Source organism: Littorina saxatilis, unplaced genomic scaffold, assembly GCF_037325665.1.
Source record: "Littorina saxatilis isolate snail1 unplaced genomic scaffold, US_GU_Lsax_2.0 scaffold_179, whole genome shotgun sequence".
NCBI classification, from domain to species: Eukaryota; Metazoa; Mollusca; class Gastropoda; order Littorinimorpha; family Littorinidae; genus Littorina; species Littorina saxatilis.
Window position 1 is genome coordinate 126,540 of NW_027129658.1, and position 23,219 is coordinate 149,758.

The following is a 23,219-nucleotide window of genomic DNA, read 5'->3' on the forward strand; positions in this document are numbered from 1 at the left end:
GAGAACTTTGCTTCATTTACCTTACACTGCCTGCATTCAAGGGCTAAATTTTTATCAGGTGCACCAAGACTTACATCTATAGAAATCCAATCATAACGGTTTTAACAGCAAAAAAAAAAAAAGTATATTTCTAGTCTCGCTTCTAAATTCTCAACTCAACTCCAAAAAATAATAAAGAACAACAAAAACCCGCATCATGCATTGTCTCCTTCAAGCTGCCTAGGTTGTTTGCGTTCGACTCCCATAAATGACAAGGAATTGTTAAAACCTTTTCTTTCTATTTGTTCACTTTTTGTTTTCTTCTTTTCTGAACTCTTTATACTTGTATTTTATTCATTTTAATTTAGCCTGAAGGTTTGAGTCGTGTATTAAAAATCGAATATAGTGTGTAAGTGCCCTTGAACAGCTTTTCCAGAATCATGTATTCTATATTTTTAGTATGGGATACCCACAAGAAAAGTTCAAATGCATCCATGCGTCTCCACTGATAGTAATGGTAGTTGAGCACTTCCAGTTTAGTCTTCTGTCGTTCTGACACAACCTAAAAGGGTACATCATGTCTGAACATCATCTGTAGAAGAGTGTGAAGTTTAAAGCTTAGCACACTATTTCACTGCTGCAGCGGTTATGCTATCTCAGCGGCCAGGCAGCTTGGAGCAAGCAGGCCATAAATAGCCTACCCTGCGCTGGCGGTGACCTCTTTAGTTTCGCGGGGAAATGCCAGCTTCACAAAGCCCTTGTTCATTGTACTCTGGAAGTGTACAGCGTGCTGGGCCAGTGTGAAAAAATACGTGTTTCTTGGTATGAAATGGACTGGTTTGCGTGACTTGAACGTTGGATTACCGTCATCTTGTGTATATTGTTACTCGGATATTCAGGCTTTGTGTATGTGCAAACTAGAGTTCCTGATAGGATTCGGTTTGTTTGATTTTGAAGTAATACTGCTATCGAATCTACCGGCAGGTCCTTCTTTGTTGTACTTCCAAGAATCAGAACGTGCGCATTGTATACCATTTTGTAACCACGCTCAATGTTTATACCAACGACCGACTGTGTTTCTGATGTTGCCGTCAGTAAGTACTTAGTCTAAACTGTGTCATAGAGTGAGAATAAGTTTTTTAGGCTGTTTTTGTGTTTGAGTTTGGAGCAGTTAATCCACGCGCCTAATCAGTGCATGCACCGTTTGGAACAGGCACTCGACTCTAGTGCATTTCATCTGTTCTGTTTTTTGTATTGCTTGTTTTGTTTCGTTTTGTCTGTTCTGTTTTGTTTGCGATAATGAAACAAACGTTAAATTGTCGTCGGATCGACGAGTTTTGTTTCCTGTGGTATATATACAAGTTTGTGAGAACAATACGAGTGAAAAACTGTGTTGAAAAACTTTCAAATCGACTTGTGTGCTGCTATTGGATTACTGACCAACAGTTGCAGGGTCAGGTAGGCTTTTTGTTTTCTTCACATGCAGCTAACAATTTGCATGAACATGTATTGAAAGACCGTTTTTTCTTTCTTTTATATTACAGGCATTTCTTCTTCTTCTTCTTCTTCTGCGTTCGTGGGCTGAAACTCCCACGTACACTCGTGTTTTTGCACGAGTGGAATTTTACGTGTATGACCGTTTTTACCCCGCCATTTAGGCAGCCATACGCCGCTTTCGGAGGAAGCATGCTGGGTATTTTCGTGTTTCTATAACCCACCGAACTCTGACATGGATTACAGGATCTTTTCCGTGCGCACTAGGTCTTGTGCTTGCGTGTACACACGAAGGGGGATAAGCAACTAAGCAGGTCTGCACAAAAGTTGACCTGGGAGATCGGAAAAATCTCCACACTTAACCCACCAGGCGGCCGCGGCCGGGATTCGAACCCTCGACCTTCCGATTAAGAGGCCGACGTCTTACCACCACGCCACTGCGCCCGTCTTTACAGGCATTAATTGCACTATTTTGAATTATATAAACGCAAAACAAATTTCACATGCGCACCATACGCATGCCTATAATATGTTTTTAAATACGACATTAATTAGTGTTCTTTTTTTTGTGGCACATTTAGGATGTTTTGTTTACTGTGTTGTCTTCTGCCGTCTTACATACTGTGCCGTTCCTGTTTCTTTAAATGCAACATGCACATGTTTTTCAGAGTGTAAAGAGTGGCATAATTATATACTTGAGGAGCAAACACTTTTTCTAATTCTCTCATTTACCCTTTCTTCTGTCTTGAAAATTGTGGCATGTTTTGTTTCATACTATTGACATACATGTATTATCCGCCTATGTGTTGTCGGGGTATAATATCATGTGGCACTTCGCGCGGATTTGGGTGAGCGCGCGCGAGCTACGTTTTTTTTTTCTCCTGTGGTATATTATATATACAAGTTTGTGAGACTTGTATAGGAGGGCCGTGAGGTAAGCTTTTTTGTTTTATTCACATGCAGCTAACACTGTAACATGAACATGAACTACCGTAAGATCTTTTTTCTTTCTTATATGTTACTGACATTATCTACACTATTTTGAATTATATACTTATATAAACGCAAAACAAATTTTACATGCGCACCATCAATGACTTCTACTAGTAGTCCTTGGCATAATATGTATGTAAATATACGACTGTATATACTCTACTGTTTGTATATATTTCGTAAAGTGTTGTATATATGTATTATGTACTTGGGGATTACCTTTGTCTTTATCTTTCATTATTTTGTGTTCTTTTATTGTGGCACATTTAGGATGTTTTGTTTACTGCGTTGTTTCAAGGTGTTTCATTAAATGCAGCATGCACATTTTTTTTCAGAGTGCAAAGAGTCGCATAATTATATACTTGGGGGGGGGAGGGGACACACTTTTTCTAATTCTCTCATTTATCCTTTCTTCTGTCTTGTGAATTGTGGCATGCATTGCAATAAATACAACTATTGAGAGATGCCCGGCAAAACACACTAAAAACATCAGTTCCAAAAGGCACACCAATTATCCCGCACTGAACCACTGCTATCTCTCTGCTCGGCGGCACCCTTATCAACACAGCTAACAGAGAGCGGCCACGCACGCTCGTGGCCGCTCGCTGCAGACAAAGAAGAGTGGTCTGACCCAATTTCAGGCGCCACTGTGGGTGGGAGGTGTTGGAGGGAAATGGGGGAGGAAAGGGTAAATAGGCAGGAGGGGAGTGGTTGTTCCCAGTTATTTTTAGCTGGAGCCAGTCTGCAGCTGACAGTGCCTGAAATGGAACACAGTGTTAGCTTAAATAATGTCCAACAAAACCCCAGACTCTTCTGTACATTACCCATCAGCCACACAGACCTGAACTGTGAAATACAATTACTCACTAGCAATTTCTCAGGCGAGTCAAATCTTACATTCATCAAATTTTTGCAACTAGCATTGTAAATAAGCCTACAGAGATTAAAAAGTTCAATTACTGCAAACCAAATCATGAAGGCTCTTCCATGGCCTGTTGTCTCTTTCTTTTATCACAGGCTTCCAAAAACCAGTCTTGAACGGCCGTCTTCAAGGTCTTGACCTGTGGCACCCGTACAGCTTCACGGAACAGCCTCTGCATGACAAAACAAAAAATAACATGAACTTAGATCATCAAACAACTATCACTGATTTGAGAAAAGTCTCAAGTTTATTTCCTGACGCCTGTAAACTTGCTAAAAATCATACAGACACACAAACTTGCATACACACCATACGCTTTTACAACACACCAACTATACTTGAGTGAGGAAATTACAACACATTGTAATCCTTGTAGAAGAGAAGTAAAAAAAAATACCTACCCTAATATTTGTTTTAACCCTTTCGCTGCCAATCAAAACTTGGGTATGTGCATTCCTGACTGCCAGGGAATATTGGAGTTTGGGGTGTAATAATTCACACAAAAATCTAGCTTCAAACTGGCAGTAGGTAGGTAAGTAAAACCTATGTTGTTTTTAAAGGAAATTGAACCAAGAATCTGTTTTTAGTGTCTAATCATGGAAATGATAATTAGTTTGGCTTATAATGATGTTTAAATATGAACTTTTGAAAAATCAGCCCGGCGCATCTTCCGGTGCCTGTGGATCAAACACAGGTGGCTGTTTTGCTCGCTCCAAGAAAGGATTATAATTACTGTCATCTACCTGTTTCCAACGAATTGTCCGAAAGAAGATCTCCCCCTTCCCCTGTCAGTATCCATAATCATTTGCACCGCCTGTAGCGTCAGTCCGGCTTTGTTTTTCCCTACTAGGGCCCGGTCGACAGTCACCGTTAGCCATTTTGACGAGTCGAGATATCTCTCCCATACCCTGTCGTCAAGGCTGAAAATAGCCTTCAAACGCAAAACCGCGTCACCATTTATGTTTATTCATGAGAATGAGGTATCCTACCAAGCCATTGGCTGCTATTTGTGTGTCAGCAGTGACGTAGCATTTCTGGAAAATCCCGGAACGGAGAAGACGGGTTTACCCGTCCTAAGGCGCTGCGGCTGCACAAGCGCATGACTGGTATACCCGTCATAAGGCAGTCAAGTGGTTAAAGTTACCTTTACTATGACTTTTTCTTTGGGGGCCTTCGGAAATTCATAATACATGTACTGTAACGTGCTGACGCATATGTGACGACATCATACCGTTTGCTAACATCCTTATTTCGTATGTAGTCGAAAATCCATGACACTGACAAATGAGCTCAGGAACTTGGCTTCTAGCAATTTAATGTTAAGCGTAAAAGCTTTGACAACTATCATTCACATGTGAAACATGGCAAATTTAAAATTGATTCCAAAGAACAAAATTTGAGACAGAAATAACTTGTTGTTTTGTAGACATGGATTTTATCTTCTTCCTAAAAGGACCAGGATGATTTTACAAATTATGAAAAACAACTCACTGTCGATGGCTTTTAGTCGCAGCGTACACCATGGTCTCTTTCCCTGCCCTCCCCCAGAGCCCCCTGTCAGCAACCGTGTAGCCTATGGAACACCTTCGTCATCACAGCATCAGTAGTCGTCTTTAGTTCATGTCCACCAACCACACCGAGCTCATGGTCATGGATCTGAAACAAACAAAACAAGCCAACTGAATTCCAAAAATCAAATATTCAGACAGCTCTTCTTCACATACAAACAATTCAATCTGGAAGCATCATACTGTCACCTGGAACAAAAAATCAATAATCGCACTTGCTTTAAAAAAAAAAGTTTTCAGAAGAGCAAATGGTGATTGAGTGTAGCATTGTCATAAAATGTAATCACACACCTCAGGTGACCTGCATCAATCATTCAATACTATCTCACAAATCTTCATTTGGAAAGCACAAACATAGTTAGAAGAGAGCGTCAACCGTGATACTATTCAGTGTGGACAATTTTTTTCTGACCCATAATCCGATGCCTACACAAAGTGAGAATCAGAACTCACAAGAAGGCACTGTTGCATGTTTGTGATTATTTGCTTGAGTGTAGCACTTGCAGTTTTGAACTTGAGGAAACAGCGTAGCAATTTCTGTTACATCCCTGAAAACCTAGCAGATGGCAGCTCTGGCCACAGAGCAATATTTGCATTATTTCTCACAGATGCAATGATCACAGAAAACAAAGTGGTGCATGCATTTTCCGCACCCCACATGAGAAAAAGAGGCCCATTATTGTGCGTCCTCCATAAGCATAGTTTTATCATCAAAATGTGTTGGTTAAATTCACAAATGTGACCAATACGCATAAACCTTGCATGAATTCCCAGGATAATGGGAAACTGGTCATGACTGAGAACTGATGAACAGTTAAGATACACCCGTGAACCGTGATGACATCTGGCATCCTCCAAAAAGCACACACTCAAGGTAACATTTAAAGCCTAAAGAGCGTCTAACAATAACATGTCACTCTCACAAGATCTTGCTACAGTTATCTGGGGAAAATAGCACAGGCATGACTGGTCTGCTTCAACAATAGCATTCAAAGCCACCTACCAGTGATCACTCCTTCGACAGATCCATCATGTGCCTTCAACATCTTCCACACTCAACAGTAAAAAGATGACTCCATCGAACAGTAGCACAGGCTCTGGCTCCACCATGATTCTTTGGCGACCAATTACTAAATTAGTCGCATCAGGTCCATCTGCTCCTGTAGAACCTTCTCCAGCAGCAAGAACTGATGTTTATCTTGCCGCTCTGCTCTGCTCGTAGTCTTGTGTCCGCTGAATGGAAGAAAAGAAGAACAAAAAGTCATTTACATGAAGCATTACATATTTTAGACAATCTGTCGGCCTGAAAAGAAACCATCAGCACTAAAAAACAATCTGAGCAAATGTTCAAAATAAACGTGACATCTCTATATTTTTGAATTCAGGAGAAGATGAGGAATATATATATTGCAATCAATTTTTAAAGGGGCATACAGAGTGGCATTTGATGGGATAAAAAGATGTAGGGACTCAGCAGTTGGAGATGAAAATGTTTGTGTGTATTTACTTTAAGCAGATTTTTTTTTTTTTTTTTTAGACAGAAGAACAAACACACACTAAAACTCCTTGTTTAAAGTTGAACTGACCTTAACTTTTCCTCCAAACACTAGAACTTTTTGTATTCATTCAAAAATATTCATCAAAAAGGTTAAATATTAAATTCAATTTTGCAGACTTTGGATGAAAAGTTACTCTTCTCTGGCATCCCGCGGACACAGTTCACACTTTCTCATCAATGAGATGCCTGTGTTAATTAAAAACAAACATCAATAAAACTATTAAAATAAAATAAAAATTTAAATATAAAAATAAAATCGACCAACCGCCCCCACCCGATTTTTTTCCCTTTGCTGGAAACAATACATTTGTTTCACTAAAACAGTAAAAGAGATCAGCTGAATTTGTTTGACACATCTGGTTATAACTAAAAGAATAAAACACAAAATAAGCCAAAGTCACAGAACAAAAAGACGCTGTCAGTGTCACTATCAATGACTCTGAATGAGACACTCATTGCTATCGAGCCATACCTGTTCATCTTCACCTTGCCGGGACGGAACGACAGTCTGCGTTACTGGCATCGGTGGCGGTGTTAAGGTCACTGTCCATCTCAGCTTTCTTCACCTTCAGTTCAAACAAGCAGTGAGCACCGTCATACTCAAGTCAAAGCTTTCTGAAAAAATAAATACTTGGAAGTTAAATAGGATCACATTGATTCCCAAACCTAACAGTAACAGTAACACGCAAACATCAAAACTGGAATATTAATTATTAAATATAAGCATCTCAATTTCACTAAATTAGTATATTTATTTTCTCTGTGGTGTATTTTTTATTTTTATTTCAAAAAAATCTGTTTTTCAACTTTATCACTGCACACGCTGACACAGCCTCTGCCTGCCTCTCTAGTCTATGCATGCCTCGGGAACAAGGGTAATTTTTCTCTTTTCCGAGACTCAGACACAGAATATTCCACTATAGTATGACTATGAGTCTATGTCAGTATGCGGAACTGAAAGTTGAACATCTGTGGAAAAATAAAAAGATACAAATAAAAAAAAAAACAGATATATGAAGAGCCTATTAGTATTACTACTAAAGCTCCTGACAACTGCTGCCGCAATGACTCGACCAGATTAGGAACCAACCAAAGTTCACCAAGAAACAGACAATGAGACATAAAATGATAAACGAAAATTCAGTTTTTATGGTGCCGTGAGCGACCCGCGAATCGGGATTCGGATGGTATTTTCACTCTTCCACAACTCCTTAAAAACAAACCACTGCATCAATCAACTTTATGTTTTTGGAAAAGTTAGTTCATTCATCCATCTTTCAGACAAAACAAACATGAATGAATAGAACAGTGTTCTTCTAGGCGAAAAAAAAATCGAAAGTGTGAGAAATTCTCTCTGCCATCAAACTCGGAAGCCGAAGCCGCGAGCTATCAAAAATTCAAATTCCCAAATCTTTCCTTCAGTTGATCAACTTACCTATTCTTGAAAGAAGTCAATCTTCATTTCAGAGAGAAGGATAAGATTACCTTGCATCCAATAAGCAAGTCAAAAATACAAGTCAATATGAAGAAAAAGCAAAAAAACGCCGATACAATGTGGATTTGACAGACTTCTTGCCAACAGGAAGTTGGAGATTGTCTGATTGAGGTCTGACAGACAAGGGAAATAACTTCAATAAATTGCTCTTTTCAGTCAAGGTAACTGTCTCCCCTGAAATTGAACTTTCATAGAGATTTTCTTCCAAAGCAAAATAAAATAAAATGAAAATATGCTGAGAACAAATTTTATGTAACCATTAACATCAGCCTTTATTTTGAGTAGATAATTAGTTTCAAAGTTACTTTAGTTTACATTTTTTTGTTTAATCTGAATTTTTTAAATGTTTTTATCGTTTTGTTATGGGTGTTCATATAGATTTCAGTTATCTTTTCTGTTCATATAATATTTTTATTATGCTTTGCCTAGATTTTTCCACGACATTATTTTGTGGAAAGCTGATTCCTACAACAATACCAAATCCCCATTACAATAATTATATTACATGCTAAAACAATTATAATGATAATACAAATTAAAATAATCATATTTATTTTAAGATAAAAATAATCAGGATAACAATTAAGCAAATAAATGTTGGTAATAACAAAATGATTAAATAAAAATTAAATGGGAAAACCATTACATAAAATAAAAATATTTTTATTAAACTTTTAAATGCATTTTTTTTTTAACCGAAACTGTCTTAAGATAAACTGAAAAATAACAGATTGAAAGTTTTTATGCAATTTTTTTTCTAAAACAAAAAAAAAGAAGTTTTTGAAGAAGAATAACTATTCATAACCAAAATTTAAAAGTAAATATTTTTTAATAACATAAAATATAATAAATTATTTCATGAAGTAAATGCATAAACCCACGGTATAAAATTAGGAAAAACAAAAATTGCAATCACCTTTTCATTGAATCCATGCGTGCTAAACACTGCGTGGTGAAGTCGTTTCGAATGCGACAATCTGCGTAAAAGTTGGCGAAAAGTAACGCGCGCGAAGCGAAGGTGTCACGAGGCCGTACGCATCCCCGCATGAAAAACGCAGAAATAACGCATGCGTCACGCAGAATCATGCTGGCTGGGGTGTGTGAGAGTTAGTGTGTGAGCGTGTATGTATGTGTGTGTCTGTGTGTGTGTCTGTGTGTGTGTGTGGGTGTGTGTGTGTGTGTGTGTGTGTGTGTGTGTGTGTGTGTGTGTGATCTTTATGACATGTTACATGAGAGTTCTTGGGTATGATATCCCCAGACATTTGTTTTCATTTTTTTGATAAATGTCGTTGATGACGTCATATCCGGCTATTCGTGAAAGTTGAGGCGGCACTGTCACGCTCTCATTTTTCAATCAAATTGGTTGAAATTTTGGTCAAATAATTTTCGACAAAGCCCGGACTTTGGTATTGCATTTCAGCTTGGAGGCTTAACATTTAATTTATGAATTTGCTCATTAAAGTTGTCATTAAAATCGATTTTTCGCAAACAGATTTAAAATTGATTGCATCGTATTCTTCATCATACTCTAAAAATATATACATATGTCATGTTTACTCTTAACATGTGATCACAATTAACGAAAATAGATTAATTAGTCTTACGATAAAAATTTAAGAAATCGATCCAAAAATGATTTAATCTTATTCTTTATCATTTCCTGATTCCAAAAACATATAGATATGATAGGTTGTATTCAAAACAAGCTCAGAAAGTTAACAAGAATACAGAAAAGTGCGCTTTCCTGCTTAGCACAATACACTACCGCGCTAATATGGCGTGTCAATATCACTACATTTTGCACGTGGAAGGTGAGCGATTTCCTTCACGCGGGGATTGACGAAGCTGTACAGTCTTGGTAAAACAATACAGTGCGTTCAGTTTCATTCCGTGAGTTCGACAACTTGACTAAATGTAGTAATTTCGCCTTACGCGACTTGTTTCAATTCAAGTCATTTGACCACAACATTCATGAAACTGAGCTGTTTGTGTTAAAATGTGTCCTTTATTGAGAACAGTCTTGATTTTTTTTAAACTTTGGACGGCAACTGAGACAGTGGGTAAAGACTCTTTATAATCATATTATTACATGTGTAACTGTAAATAGCCATTATACTGGATGGTTTAAGATACACAGAGGCGTTAGACAACGGGATTCTCTTTCAACTTATTTGTATTTAATTTGTGCAGAAATTTTGTATTTAATGATCAGACAAAATGATAAAATTAAAGGGATTAGATTAAAAGAACGAGATGTTTTATTGTCGCAGTTTGCAGATGACACCACCCTTTACTTGGATGGAAGTAAGGAGTCATTTATAGAAGCTATATGTACGCTTAAACTGTTCGCAAATATGTCTGGTTTTAATATGAATTACTATAAAACAAATGTTATTTGGAAAGGTAGTAAAAAGAATTCGCATGTTAGATTTGTACAAGATCAACATTTTTGCTGGAACCCTGGTATTTTTAAGGTTTTGGGTATACTTTTTCGGTTGATTTACAATGTATTGTTCACATTAATTATCAGGATTCATTAAATTATAATAACAAGATGTTATATGTATGGGGAAAGAGACATCTTACCCCACTAGGTACAATAATAGTTATTAAAACCCTTGTATTGTCAAAAATTACATATGTGTTTATGTGTCTGCCTGATCCTGATAATAAATTATTGAAAGAATTGGATAAATTGTTATTTGATTTTGTATGGAGTGGTAAAAGAGCAAAAATGAAAAAGACAGTAGTGCGTAAAGCCCTTGAAGAAGGGGGGTTAAATATGATGAATATTTATGTATTTTTGTCAACATTCAAGATTGATTGGATGCGAAAAGTTGTTTGTGGTGTTTCATGTTTGAAGATATTTGTTATTAATATGTATCCAGAATTAAATATTGTGAACTTGGTTGGTAGCAATTATGTGAAAGTGTTGAAAAATACGGTGAAAAACAATTTTTGGCAAGATGTGTTAAAGCGTTATGAAAAGTTATGTGCAAATGTTTACCTGTTAATATTGATGAATGTTTGTGCGAATATCTTTTTTATAATGATAACATAGTGAGAGATAAAAGAAGTATTTATTATAAGAGTTGGTATGAAGAAGGAATTGTATATGTGAAACATTTAGTGAATTTTGAGGGTTAATATTTGAATTATCAGGAGTTTTCTGAATTATTTTCTAATGTTAAATGTGATATTTTGTTGTACTGTGGAATTGTATCCGCTGTGAAAAGCTATCAGAAGAAATTGAATGTTAAGACATTGAATTGTCAGCATGAATCGGTGGATAGTAGAGTGTGGTCAGTGATAACAAAGGAAACCATGTTGTGAAGAAGGTGTTTGTGCAGTCTAACGTTATTCCATCCGCGGTTTCAAAATGGAATAGCACCAGTAAAAGTAATATGAATTGGACATTATTTTATTTTGAAACCATTTCAAAGTACTGTTAATTGTTGTAAGTTTAAGGTGGTTTCAGCTGCGACTCTTACAACGGATTCTACCTTGTCATAAATATTTATATTTGTGTAAAATTAAAAAGTCACCTCTTTGCACATTTTGCTGCTATCATGAAGAGACAATTTTTCACTTATTTTGGGAATGCATGATTGTTAAAACCTTCTGGATTAAATTGAATAATGTATTGCACACAAAAATGTTTACATTGTGAACATTTGACTTTTTCAAAAGGATTGATAATATTTGGAAATGATGATAATGTGAACACTGATAATGTTTTAGATTTGATTATTCTTTTAGGAAAGTATTATATTTATAAATGTAAACTTCAATGCTCAGTTTCACTTTTGAGTGTTTTTTTTTGAAAATATTTAAACAAAGATATTATATTGAAAAGAAACTGAATTTTATCAGGAATAGAAATTTTGAATTTTTGTCAGAGTGGTTACCCTATGCGCAGATATGTTAGGTTATTGACCAAGGCGAAGTGTCCATTTCAGCTTCACTTTTTCCACAGTTTAAAATTGTAGGTTTTTATAAGACTTTAGGCAAGAGTGTGTGTGTATGTCTTATGTCTGTCTCCTTGTCTTATCCTCTTATCTGTCTGTCACCCTGTCTAATCTTATGGGTGTCGGGGTGTCTTGTATTTTATTTACTTTTGATTATTGTTGGGTGGAACTTCAAGAAGAATCTATTATTTGTATTATTATCTAAGAGTGTATACATTATAAATGATATCACCACCAGCATTACCCCTCTCTCTCTCTCTCTCTCTCTCTCTCTCTCTCTCTCTCTCTCTCTCTCTCTCTTTTTATCAGTATTGTAACCGGGGGAGGGCAGAATAGAGAGACCAGTGTTGGAGCCAAACTCTGGGGTCCTGCCGACGAACTGCGCAAGACTGCGGACTTCCTGGCAGCCACTGGTCTGAGGATCTAGCACGGCCACCAACATCGAACGCAGAAGAAGAAGAAGAATCAGTATTGTAATCTGCATGTTATGTTATGCTCCGGCTTTACTTGTAGGCGAACGGTATGTTATATGTCCGTCTGTCTGTTATGTCCTAATGTTGTTAATATATGTCTTGTATACTTGCCATTTACATATTTATTATAAATGTTGAAGGATGAATGATGATACATTGTAGACGGATGCATGTTTTTGATTAAAAGCCCCACAATGATGTGCTTGGCAAAAAAAGAAGAAAAAAAAAAGAATTGGTGTGCATTTGTTTGAATGTATGTAGAATATTACTATATGATAAAAAAAAAACTTTTTCAGTGACTTAGTAACAATTATTACATGTAAAATAAGCAAAGCGATGAATCAAAACATGTTAGTTCACGGATGACAAGATAATCTTAAAACTATTTATCAGAATGATTTGAAGTTTTCCAGAAATGCTTTAGATGTTCTGATAATTGTTTTGTTCGAACGAATAAGCTCTAGAAAAAAAACAGTTGAAGTGATACAAATGTTGACTTTGTGGGTACATGATTCATGAAACTGGAAAATGTGTATATCTTTCACTTTTTCCCTGGAGCTTATCCATTCGAACAAATCATGTATCAGCATGTCTAAAACACTTCTGCAAAAGTTCAAATCATTCTGATGAACGGTTTTGAAATCCTCTTGTCATCCGTGAACTAACATGTTTCGATTTTACGTTTTCCTTAGTTTTCATTTAATAATTTGTACTAAAGTCAATCTAAGACCAATTTTGTTTGGAGCCATATGCTATCATTCTACATACATTGAAACAAATGCACACCAATTTTTAACACAAACAGTTCAGTTTCATGAATGTTGTGGTCAAATAACTTGAAGAGAAAAAACGGTGTATTGTATGGTAGCTCCTGCATTCTTTGGGAAGGATATATATGCACCCGTTGTACCGTTGCGTGGTAACGTTGCCACTAGCCGACGGTTTGAAGGTTCGTTTCTCATCTGCTCGCTCATATTACGATGTTATTTTGACCATTCGTTGCTGCACTAATGGTAAGGTTTTTTTCAAGTTCACAAAATAGCTTTATTTGTATATTTGTATGCTCACAGTGTCCTGAGGATCATATGAACACATTGTTGATGAATTTGAAGTTAGTTCAGTTTTTGACTCCCATGTCACAGTTTGGTAGCCAGCTCCAGAGAACAACCCATATGTGAAAAAGAATTGAGTTTTGCGTTAGGTAATTTAAATAACGGATCATCGCCAGGATCGGATGGCTTGACAACCAGATTTATTAAATCTTTCTGGTTACGGTTGAATCTTAGAGTAATTTCAGAATTTAATTGGTGAGATGTCGTTTACACAGGGAAAAGCAGTGATTACTCTGATTCCAAAAGGAAAAGAGTTACCAAGAGATGATTTGAAAAATTGGAGGCTTGTTTTATTAACGAATACAGATCATCAAATATTGGCGAAATACTTGGCGCTCCGGCTTTCCTCTGTCATTACAGAATGGGTCAGTGAAGATCAAGTTGGGTTTATTGAAGGAAGAAAGTCAAGTAACATTCTTAGAATGATAGATCATGTTATTGGTTTTCTGGACGATCAGAATAGACCTGGTATGTTATTGGTTTTCTGGACGATCAGAATAGACCTGCTATGTTATTGGTTTTCTGGACGATCAGAATAGACCTGCTATGTTATTGGTTTTCTGGACGATCAGAATAGACCTGGTATGTTATTGGTTTTCTGGACGATCAGAATAGACCTGGTATGTTATTGGTTTTCTGGACGATCAGAATAGACCTGCTATGTTATTGGTTTTCTGGACGATCAGAATAGACCTGCTATGTTATTGGTTTTCTGGACGATCAGAATAGACCTGGTATGTTATTGGTTTTCTGGACGATCAGAATAGACCTGGTATGTTATTGGTTTTCTGGACGATCAGAATAGACCTGGTATGTTATTGGTTTTCTGGACGATCAGAATAGACCTGGTATGTTATTGGTTTTCTGGACGATCAGAATAGACCTGCTATGTTATTGGTTTTCTGGACGATCAGAATAGACCTGGTATGTTATTTACCCTCGATTTTCAGCTGCCTTTGACTCAGTGTCGAAGGAGTACATGACCTTGTCATTTTAAACAAGAGGCGAAGCCTTCAAGGCTCCCGTAAGAAATCGAAAAACAGTAACACACACTCATTCACTCCGTCACACATACACACACACAGTAAGCATAGGTGACACGGTGCAAGAGTGGGAGACACTAGATCTGTCTGTCTGTAGCCTACTTACGGGGACACGACTGCCAGATCGACACTGCGCTTTCGACGGCGCTTCCTCGCGCACACACTGGAAACACGCTGTGCAGATCAACCTGTAGGAAATCTCCTTTGGTATCTTCTTTATCTATTTTTCTGGGGCTACGAAACCGAACAATGTGAAATCGTCTTCCCGAAATCGGCGAACTGCAGCTGGGTGAGAACTTTATCTATACCACAATCCTTCACGCGATCTGACTTAACCTTGACCCCTGACCTGGTCTACATACCACACGACACAAACCAGTCACCTGTTTTTACCCCCCCACCACCCATTTTCTTTGGATACACACTTTAACTACATACGTGCCGACGAAATGTTGATCATTGCTTCAATACTGTGAAGCTGTTGCTTGGATAACAACCAGGTAATATTGTTATTTCGGTGTTCAGTCAAATGTTAAAGTTTCTATCACACACAAACACACGCACAGACAGACAAAAGTTAGCATCGCATAGGCTACACTTACGTGAGCCAAAAACCATTTGATTTTGGATTTTGGAGATCATTTTATTTCATGGGTTAATGTCCTGACAGCAAATACAAAGATGTGCATTAACTATATGGGTTGGATATCCAAAACCTTTGATGCAAATTCCGGAAATTCGTCAGGGTTGTTTTTTCTCATCTCTGGCCTTCGTTTTAGCACTGGAGTTAATGGCAATTAAGATTAGGAATGATCAAGGCATAAAAGGATTATGCCTGCCCGGTTCCGATCTTGAATTAGATAGTTATTCCAAAATATTAAAGCTGATTAAGTATGGGGACGATGTAGATATGCATTCAAGAGATAAACATGATTTCGAAAGGATGTTGTACATTATTGAAGATGTTCTTGTATATCACATTTAAAAATGAATAAAAGTAAAACAGAGGTTATGTGGCTAGGTTAAAAAAAAGAACGAGACGAATTCTGTTTAACTCATTGTCTCCCAGGTACGGATATATCCTTACCCACTCATATGGCTCTATTCCAGCGTGTTGATGCACAGTTACTACAATTCTGAGTGACCTGCTGCAGCACAGCTGGTCTCGGCTTAAAAAACCTTGGTCAACATAGGTGGGGTAGAAAGTGTTAAGGTTTTCAATTTAAGAATACGTTGAAAATTCTTGGTATTTGCTTTTGTAATTATATGCCTGCCTCTTGTATTGAAGAAAATTAGAGTAACCGTACATTACTATTAAAAAATAATTATAAATTGACAAAGAAGAAATTTGAGTATTACAGGAAAATGTTGTATTATTAAGACGTTTTGGGTGTAGCAAATGTGTTACCCGATGCAAGCTCCCGTGGCAACAAGAACTGTGCTCGATACATTGAACGCTATTTTTTCCACTTTTTATGGAAGAAAAACACTCCAACAAAAGGGCGTTTGAAAAAGTAAAAAGGAATGTATTGTGTTCAGATTATACAAAAGGAGGTATTAATATGATAAATATGTATGATTTTTAAGCATCATTTTTGCTGACATGGGCGCAGAACGTACAAAGTGATTTGTTTGAAAAATGGAAAATAATACTGACTTTTTGGGTTGAACATATTGACAATGGATTTTGCTTGTTTTAAAAGCTCAGCATGTGTTAAGGATTTTGTTGGATTGAATTTGATACATTCACACTTTTGGAAAGAAGTATTGAGTATATGGTTAGAAAATAGACCGCATGTTGGATGAGTGTTTATTTAACTACCCGGCCATTGTGTACAGAAGTAAAATGCTTTTTTTTTATATAAACATTGGATTCAAGCTGGCATTGTATGTGTTAAAGATGTATGGGTTGGAAAGGAATTTATTCCCTACGCACAGATTTGAGAGAAAGTGGAGCATAATGTAAATAGGCAGTTTGCATATTGGGCCATAAAAACAGCCTTGTGCGCGCGAGCCAGCAAGCCACGTGACAGTGAACAAAACAACACTCAGCCAGCCACGAGAAAACAGCCGGTCACGCCGCGCGGATTTTGTCACTTGCTAGTGATGGCGAAAAGTACGGTGCCCTGCGCTGCACGCTTTTGGCAAAATAAATATCAAGTTCAGCTTGATACAAATTATATGATGTGGCACAGTAAATATATTGTTGAATTGAAATAGCACGGTTTATATGTAAATGTGAATAGGGAAAAGAGTGAATACTGTATATAGTGTTAAATATTGTTTGAGTGATTGTTGATATTGTGTTGAGCCATGCAGCTATGTATTATTGTTCTTCTAAATACGTTCACTCGAAGTCTTACATAGATGTTCAGTGTAAATGCCATTATGTACTTTATAATTATGTTTTTATATCATTATATGCGGCAGACACATATCTTAACTCCACAAACATATATATATATATATATATATATATATATATATATATATATATATATATATATATATATATATATATATATATATATATATATATATATTACAAAATAATTTGAGAGAGGTGTTGTACATTATAAATCGTATGTCCATCATAGGTCCACATACATACAATTTTTAAACATATTGGGGACAAAAAAACAAAACAAACTTTGGCTCGTTGCCATCAAGAGTTTTGGCATCCATCTTTCAAGTAATTTCCTGATCGTTACAGCCTTTACAAATAGACAATAGTACTCAGATAAGATGTTCTTAGTATATTTGTAATGAGATGGATGTATGTAATCTACAATGACGATATGCATTTCATAGATCCTGATGGTTTCTTGATAGGCGGAATGGACTGACGCATCTGTACTGTGGGCGTCATCATGGCGCTCCTATACGCCACAGAACTCTCTAAATAAACTGATGTACAAAAGAAGCTGTCCGTTTTTGATTCTACCACACACACAAAATTAAAAACAGCACAAGATATACCAGAGTTTGAATAGTAAATTTTAAGGGGCTTATTGTCCGTCAGTTCTTAATTGCCTATATTGGACATGAATTGGTTTATACGATTCGAGTTTTACGCCCTCACGGCTTTTTGATGTTTGCGTGTTTAGGTGGTATCAGCCATCTGCACTTATGGTAGAATGACTAAGATCTTTAACGTGCCATTGTGGTGACACGGGGGTGGGAGATGGATACCGTCTCTGTGTCTGCACATAAAGTTGACCCGTGTCCGTCCCGGCCCGGATTCGAACCAGCGACCTCTCGATCACAAGTCCAGTGCTCTACCACCTGAGCTACCCGGGCCCCCTAGAGTCTGAATGCTTCCTCCGGGACCTTATTTAACCCTGGAAACAGTCATAATTTGCATCTCCTTTTTACACCGAACACCATGGCAAATTCCCCTTGGGGATCTTTAGTTAATCTACAAATCTTCAGACGTGATACAGATGAGTGATGTAGCTTTGGAGCATTGTCTTGACTCTTAAGGATGAAAATACCATATTTTCTTCACTCAAACTGTGGACAGGGTTGACTTCAAGTACACCTGCAGACTCAGCTTTCTAGCAGATGAAGCTGTGACACAGGGAGAAGTTACGGATGGCCGAAGGACTCATTATCTTAAAATTCCGTACCGCCCTAGCTAACTAAAGGTATGTAAAGGCATCTGTGAGAAAATTGTGTACAGCTTTTGACTGTGAATAAAATAATCTGTGACAAAAAGACAAATCGTTGCTTCAGCAATGCTGTGACCCCTGCACTGTCGCTTTAAAGGATTGGTTAGTTGCAGATAATATGTTATTAATAACGTTACTAAAATTATCAAATAGTTCATGGAGACCTCAATGTGAGTGGAGACCTAGAAGTGAGTGTGCATGTGCATCTCTCTTTAGATATTCGGTTATTCAAATGTGTAAACAAAACATCCATCACCTTACCTGTTGCTTTTGAAGAGTTTATTGTTCCAGTGTCAACTCAGCATCTGAGGTAAGCCACACACAAGACGTACACGTAATAATCAGTGAATGTCGAATCACAGTTCTGATCATATCAGAGGTGTTGTTCCAGTGTCAATTCACTGTCTCTAACACAAGCCGCATTCAAGACGTGCACATAAACATTAGTAAACGTAGAATCACAATTCTGGGTATGTCAGAGGTGTTGTTCCAGTGTCAACTTAGAGTCTAACCATGGCTTTCCACAGAAGTTCCACCTCCAACTTCAACAAATAGGAGGTCCTCGGACCCCCTCAGTAAAACTTTCGAGGGTCCGAGGACGTGGTGGTCCACACTCTTGCTATCGGAAGGCACATTCCTCACAGATCCATATTCTTTGAAGTGCTCATTTCAATGTTATACCGATATTGTCTGATCGCTCTAGAGAAAGAGTATGGCCATATCAGTTAGATTACTCTGAAAACAGCACTGTGAGTAGGCATGATATTGGACATTAACGTAATATGCAAGTTCAAACGTTGGTAACCACACTGTAGATAATGTACACAGCCCTTTGAAGACAAAGAGAAGTTTTTCAAAAAGTTTGCAAGTCGTGTCCAGAAGCAGTAATGGTATAGTCGTGAATGTGCTCTAACAACTACTGTTCCGATGGTCAGTCGCTTTGTGGAAATAAACTCAACTGTCACTTTTCTTGTCAGGAAACACGAAGGTTTACAAAAGCTTGATGCAGTCTCCCTTTTTGCATCAAATTATGGCACTTTGCAGATCAAAAGCATTTTTCGTCATATCAAGGCACGTAAAACATCAATACCAAATACTATATTGTCCATTGATAAACTCGTTGTTTTTCCTGTCACACCCGAAGTCTGGTAGATCAATGGAGAGCAACATGTTGTCACAAACTGAAAGTCAATTCCACAAGTCATTTGGATGTGCGTTTGACAAATCGGCTTCCACATTTCAAGAATCTGAAGCAAATACTGTTTAGAGATGATGATGTGATGTTATCTGCATGTGGTATCCATGTAACAAAAAAAATTTTAAAAAAACAATTAAGATTAAAACACATGTACAGTTGTTGTCATACTGTCGCACCTCACGCAGTGTAGATCACAAAAGACCTACACTTTTTATCAAAAAACAAAAACAACTTATACTACAGCTTAAAACGTGGCCATTGTGCTGTGTGTTTCAAGAGAGTGGCGTGATATTCCCAAGAATCCGACAGACAGTACTTCATAACCTTCATAAAGACTTGGGGTCTTCTGTCCAGTTCCTGACGATGGCAAATTGCTACAGGCTGATACTAACGCACCACGTGACTCCCATACTATGAGCGTGAAGACAAGCTCTTAACTTGTTTCAAGTTGCAGGCCTAATCATCAATGATCACAGAAAAGTCAACACGTTACACCTTGGCCTGCTCCACACTGACAGCAGTAAGTTATCGCCGCGCGACTGAGACGCAGTGTCATTATACGCCGGGGGCGGGCCAGTGACAGGCTGTCAAAGCTGAGTGGGCGGGACCAAAGCCAACGTGTCCACGCTCGTGCTCGTGGCATGTGCACTGACAATTAAAGTCAGCAGTCCCAATAAACAAACAAGTCCCTAAAACACTGATACCTGGGGGTGCGTTGCCTGAGCAAACGTTCTCTAACGTTAGCAAACGGTTTTTTAACCAGCGCATAGCTTTGTCGTAGCAATCGCGAGCGTTATCATGCGTTTTAAAACAAAATTATTAATTGAGGTCAGCCAAACGTAACAAGGTCATGGACGTAGAATCACATTTCTGAGTATGTCAGAGGTCATAGCGTAACGCAACTGCTAGCTGAGAAAGGACTATGCAATGACAGTTTGTTTCCCTTTCCCACCAATCTCCCCGTCGCATTGAACTTCCAAGTTTTGGCGATTAAATTGTCTGACTTCTGACTTATCTCTCTCTCTCTCTCTCTCTCTCTCTCTCTCTCTCTCTCTCTCTCTCTCTCTCTCTCTCTCTCTCTCTCTCTCTCTCTCTCTCTCTCTCTCTCTCTCTCTCTCTCTCTCTCTCTCTCTCTCTCTCTCTCTCTCTCTCTCTCTCTCTCTCGTTTCTTTGTCTCTAATTCTTGGACTGGACAATGTTGTTTTATGGTCGATGTAAGCGTAGTGCCATTCCTTGCAAGAGACTTTCATGGTTTCGCACGCTTTTTCTCACGTACGGTCCTTATCGCTGCCAACGCTAGTTATGTTTCTCGCACGTATAAAGTATAACAATAGGAAAAGAACGTAAACAGGCATGGTTTGATTTTGAATGCAAAGAGAAGAGGCAAGCTATAAGACTTGACTTACGAAATGTCCACAACGGTAATCTAGACAAACTTGTGTACACACAAAACAGAAATGAGTACAACGAACATAACAGATGCAAAAAAGTTGCCCACAGACAAGCAACAATTGAACTGTTGCAAAAAAAGTGGCAAAGATCCTAAAACATTCTGCAGAACCATAAGGTCTTTATCAAGAAAAACAACTAATGCTAACACAATAGAAACTGAACAATGGTATGAACACTTTTACAACGTATTCAACACATTCACAGAAACGGACGCAAACAATCCTACTGTTGATGAAGCACAAGAGGTAGTAGATGGAAATGAACTGGAGAGTACCCAGATGCTGGAATATGACATAACAGAAACAGAGGTTTACGAAGCCATACGAGCATTGAAAAATGGTAAAGCTGCAGGGCCAGATGGTGTTATTAGTGAGCTTTTCAAAAATTCAGCTTTTCATGTTGTACCATTCCTAGTCCGGTTCTTCCACAAACTGTTTACATCAGGTTCATATCCTGAAGACTGGTCTGAATCCATCATTCACCCCCTTCATAAAAAAGGGGATATTAACAATCCAGACAATTATAGAGGCATATCATTACTTAATATTTGCAGCAAACTATACAGCTTTATCATAAACAAAAGACTAACAAGTTGGGTAGAATCCAACAACCTATTAAATGAAAGTCAAGCTGGCTTTCGTAAAAAGTACAGTACGACCGATCATATTTTTACTCTATTTGCTATGGTACAAAGACAGTTACTGTCACACAAAAAACTATACGTTGCTTTTATTGACTTCAAGAAGGCCTTCGACTCAGTAGACCGTACAAAGCTGTGGAAGGTGTTGCAAAGCAAAGGAATAAAAGGTAAAATGTACCAAGCCATACTTAGTATGTACAACGTTGTTAAAGCAAAAGTTAGGGCGGGAGTCGAGGTCACTGACTTTTTCATGTGTCCGAGAGGCCTGAAGCAGGGAGAAATAAATAGTCCAATTTTGTTCTCACTTTTCATTAACGAATTGGCGGACGAAATTATGCGAAAAGGACGACATGGTATACAACTTATCCCAGATTATATTGAGATATTGATTCTCATGTTCGCAGATGACGTTATTTTGATTTCTGACACTGTGTGTGGGTTACAGAACCAGATAAACGTGCTATACCAAACTGCTTGTAATCTTGGCTTGACTGTTAATTTAGAAAAATCTAACATAGTTATCTTCAGAAATGGTGGTCATATTGCAGCTATTGAAAAATGGATGTATGGCAATAACGTAATGGAAACTGTGAACATGTATAAATACTTAGGAATTTACTTTTCTACAAGGTTGACATTTTCTCACACGCTGAACGATTTAGCGCTGCGTGCAAGAAAGGGTGTGATTGGTATTTTTAAGGTACTGTGGACTCTAGGAGAAAGATCACCAAACATATTCTATAAACTATTCGACTCCCAGATCCAGCCCATGCTCAATTATGCGGCAGAAGTCTGGGGCCTTGATGCAGACCATTCACCTATTGAAAAGGTGCATCTGTTTGCCCTTAAGAGGTTTCTGAACACAAGCATGAAAACACCAAACACACTTGTGTATGGAGAAACTGGCAGACACCCGTTATTTGTCAACACGTTTGTTAAGTCCATACGATTTTGGTTGCGCATCCTGAAAATGCCTAGTCATCGATTGCCACAGAAAGCTTATAAAATGCTGCTTTATTTACACGAACAAAATAAAAGAACATGGGCGTCATCAGTTTGCTATGTGCTATACAAATACGGCTCAAGTTTGGATTCAACAAGGCGTTGGAAATGAAAATGCGTTCATAACGGAATTCAAGAACAGACTAGTCACATGTATTATACAAGCAAGAGTGGATAGAAACCGTACAAAGTAAAGAACGATTCCTTTTCTATAGCACTTTCAAGTCAGCCTTATCTATGTCTTCATACTTAAATGACCTGAAGCATGTCAAAGCAAGAAACTGTCTGATTAGGTTAAGACTTGGTGTCTCGCCACTCAAAGTGCATCGATTACGACACATTCGGTCGTCAACAGCTGTAGATTACTTGTGTCCATTCTGCGCAAACGAGACCGAAGATGAAATTCATTTTGTTTTGAAATGTCCAAAATATGCTGGTATTCGTGAGTACTACATACCTGCAAAATATTACAACCGTCCATCAAACTTTAAACTGGCGCTACTTCTAGCGACACCAAACAGATCAATATTACTTAGACTTGCAACCTTCATCATGCATGAACGCGTTTAAAATACGCAGTGAGTGGGGACAGTGAATATGAGATATTTCATGATCTTGTTTTATGTGTATGCTATTTTTATTGTTTTTGTC

At 37.8% G+C, this 23,219-nt stretch overlaps 1 long non-coding RNA gene across 1 annotated transcript in view; it reads right to left on the reverse strand.

Annotated features, from left to right (window-relative positions):
• Positions 1–19,968, reverse strand: part of LOC138957883 (uncharacterized) — a 64,208-nt gene extending 44,240 nt beyond the window's left edge. Inside the window, exon 1 of the long non-coding RNA XR_011453213.1 lies at positions 18,538–19,968. This is a non-coding gene — a long non-coding RNA (uncharacterized lncRNA). The remainder of the gene's footprint in view (positions 1–18,537) is intronic.
• Positions 19,969–23,219: the final 3,251 nt, after the last annotated feature.